This window comes from Crocodylus porosus, unplaced genomic scaffold (genome assembly GCF_001723895.1).
Source record: "Crocodylus porosus isolate Cpor-Errol unplaced genomic scaffold, CroPor_comp1, whole genome shotgun sequence".
Classification (NCBI taxonomy): Eukaryota; Metazoa; Chordata; order Crocodylia; family Crocodylidae; genus Crocodylus; species Crocodylus porosus.
This window is the reverse complement of record NW_017728947.1, coordinates 101,138,319-101,142,029: the sequence shown is the minus strand read 5'-3', so window position 1 is coordinate 101,142,029 and position 3,711 is coordinate 101,138,319. Positions and strand designations below refer to the sequence as shown.

General features: G+C 41.5%; 1 long non-coding RNA gene across 1 annotated transcript in view; it reads left to right on the top strand.

Moving 5' to 3' along the window:
- Positions 1 to 2,065, top strand: part of LOC109320988 — a 17,141-nt gene extending 15,076 nt beyond the window's left edge. Inside the window, exon 3 of the long non-coding RNA XR_002103917.1 lies at positions 2,055 to 2,065. This is a non-coding gene — a long non-coding RNA (uncharacterized LOC109320988). The remainder of the gene's footprint in view (positions 1 to 2,054) is intronic.
- Positions 2,066 to 3,711: the final 1,646 nt, after the last annotated feature.

The following is a 3,711-nucleotide window of genomic DNA, read 5'->3' as shown; positions in this document are numbered from 1 at the left end:
AAAGAGCGTCCCCAAGACTGAGGTAAGACTAATGGGCTTATAGTTTCCTGGGTCCTCCTTCCTCCCTTTTTTGAAAATGGGGACCATATTGTCCCTTTTCCAGTCCTTTGGCACCTCGCCAGAGCACCATGAGTGCTCGTAAAGCTATGCCGGGGTCCTGCAATGACCCCTGCCAATTCCCTCATCACCCTAGGGTGGAAATCGTCTGGACCTGCTGATTTACTGCCATCCAGCTAGGTTAGATCTACCACATTTCTTTTGTCTAGAAAATCAGTTACGTTGTCAAAGAAAAGTATCATGTTACTCTATGCATAATCCACCTCAGTAAACCCATGCTGCATTTTATCCTACTTACTTCCATATCTTTAATCATTCCTTCAAACTTTATTCTAAGGCTTTGCATGCCACTGAGGTCAAACTAACAGGCCTTTAATTGCCCAAGTACTATATCTACAATTCTGTAGTCATATGGTTCCTCTTCAACTCAATATTACGTTAAGGAAAGCTTGACACCCAATTTGTGGTTACAGGTACTAGTTCTTTCAGAATATTAGGCTAGAGATTTTCTTGCCTCCAACTTGAATGGAGTAAGCTAACTGAGGTTTGTTTCCAGCTCAGGTATGGGGATTTCCATTTCTGTTCACTCATTCCCTTTAGACATTCAACTTTGATGCCCACATCCAACAATTTCCTTATCGAAAACACAGGCAAAGTATTTTTGATTAATATATAGTTTTCCCTTAATCTCTACCCTATCCTTACTGCCCACTCCCCCTCTTTTCCTGGCCTCTTTTTTCATTTATATAGCTGATGTACCCATTTCCATCTCTTGGTAGAATAATCATCTACCTTTACTTATTCTCAATGTCCTCTACAAGTCAGTAGTTATGAACTTCTCCATAAATGAAGAAAGCTTCTTTTTTTATTACCCAGATGCCTTGAAGACTAAACCTTGTACTTCTCTAATGTTAAGGAACCCAAGCGTAAAGTTGTAAAATGTCACTAGTGGATGATTGTTAACCTAGTTTCAGAGTCACTTGCTATATCGGCTTTTTCTGAGGGCAAAAGGTTGTTTTAGCATCCAGCTTTTTTCACTTAATGTTTTTTCTCAGCAGCAAAAACAGAAGAATCAGTTGTGTTTGTTTCATGTTAATTTGTTTGCTATTTTTAAATAAGCTCGACTTGCACCAGTACAATACAATACTTTATTTCACAGGGTGCACCACAGCGGCAAACAACACAGAGCTTCTTGGAGTCTGTACCATGCTCTGCCATGTTAAGATCTGATGATATCCCAGTTCATGCATAATGGACTATTAATAGATGTTACTTAATACTGAATGCAAACTGCATAGGGTATTTAACAGTGCTTAAAGATCATTATTCAGTAAACATACACAAAGAAGCATCTTTGAGTAATGTGAAAGCAAAGGAAGCATGGAAGTTAGGCATTGATTTCTAATGGTTATTATGTAGACTCAACTGGGCATGAAAACTATAAATGTTGGGGGGGAAACGGCAAGTGAAGCTTTCCTTCCCTCGTCCCACTTGCAAATACTCTTTCTTAAGCTCTGAAATCCATACTGGATCACCCATATGGAAGAATTCTGCATTTCAGAGGTGCTGAATATTTGTAGCTTCCACTAAAATGAATAGTACAGAGCACATCTGACAGTCTGGCTTCATTTATTTATATGTCTAAATATAGAAATGTATAGAGAAGTCTTTAAGTGTCTGATTTTAATACCCCATGCTCAGGAAGCTTTTCCTTACAGTAACAGTTTTTAGGCCTCAATCAACATCAGGGCCCCGCTGGACTAGGCCTTGCACAGACAAATACAAGGGCCAAAGAATTAAATGTTAGCACAACTGCAATCATTGAGAGTCTTGGCTTTACCTTCAGTGGGGTTAGATTCTTTAGAATTTCACCTAGGATTCCTGCTCAAAATAGAGCAAGTCAGTGATACAAATTGAGTGTGGGAGAAGAAGAAGAGGGTGATAGTGACAGATAAATGTGGCTCTCGACTGACAGGGCCAGATATAAATTGGTGTAGCACCACTGAAGTCAATGGAGCCAACTTACACAGCCCGCTATGCATTAAATTAGCACATTCCTAGTCAGTTCTGCATAGATAAAAGACAAAAACTGTGTAAACACAATCACCATATTTTCTCACATACAAAATGTACTTTTTCCCCAAAAAACAACCGCTGGAAATTGGGGTGCACCATTATATGCAAGAAATTGGATAAAAGCAATTGCTACTTTTTAGCACACAGAACTGTAAATAAAATCCCTGCTCCACAGGAGGCAAAATAGTGAGCACTTCCTAGTTGCTCACTATGTACTAAAAGTTACTCAGCTATGTACTAAAAGGAAAAATCTTTTCTTCATTCTGCTTCTCAAAAGCAAGATGCACATTATATTCTGAGGCATGCTGTATGCAAGAAAACACGGTACAGTCCACATGGACTACCTGCCAAATAATTGTCTAGTGAATTACATACAAGATTAATGCATGCCTTAATATCAGAATACCACAAATCTAAGTTAAAGAAATTTCTAATGTGGCTTTCATACAAGCTATCTTAGAAAAGCTTAGTACAAGTCTAAACTAATAAGCATAAAAGCACTTTATCTATAGGACTGGACTGCTTAATTGTCACATATGTTATACAAGGTGAGAATCAAATACAATTTTCCCATGTCACACCTATGTAAAATGAGTGTAAATAAGACATAACTTAATATACACAATGCATTTTGAGGCACTACATACAGATATCAACAGTACAAAGCATGAGCAATACTTTGACAAGCTTGTGAGGGAATGATTTCCTTTGAGCTCATCATTGCATAGCTGAACAGGATATGAATATTTTATATTCATGCTAACTGTCATACTGCAAGGCAAGCTGTTTGTAGTAGAAAGGCAGGCATGTGGTGTTGCTATTCATGTCTACATCTCACTGCCAAACATCAGCAAAATGTTCATTTATTGTGAGGACTTCCCAACCTCCCAATTCAGAGTTAGTGAAAGGGAGAACATGGCAGGTGGTTGAAGGTGGAGGATGGAAGCGGTATCTGAGTGTCTAATCCTGAGAAGAGTTGAATAGTGCCCTTATCCAGTGTCCATTGAAGTCAATAGGTGTCCTTCCTCTAATTTCAACAGACTTGGAACCATAGACACTGAGTACATGGAGGCCCGAGGGCCCTGGTCCCCTGGGGAAGAGGGTAGGGTGACCACCTGTCCCTAATTGGGTAGGACAGGTCCAAAAATGGGAACATCAAGTCCCGGTCCTGGACTGCATGACTCCCAGCATTTATCCCAGATTCCCAGTATAAGGCAGGGATCTGGATTTTCTGTTCACCATGGGAAATGGCAGGTTTCCCCTTGCAGGCTGGCAGAGTTCCAGCCTGCATGGGCCTGCAGGGAGTGGGATGCAGGTGGCACCATGTGCACGTAGCCAGGAATACAGCCCCAGGCAGCAGTGGAGAGCAGCTGCCTACGGGTAAGTCTATGGAGCGGGGGAGACGGACAATTGAGGTCCCTATGGCATGGGAGGAAATGGGGCAGGGGCTGGGGGCACTGCACAGCCAGGGAAATGCATGAGACCCAGGGCCAGGACAAGGAGTGGGACAGACAGATGGGCAGTTCATCTGCAGGGGGAGAGCAACTCCCTGACACTGCACACACTCCCAGGGAGGGA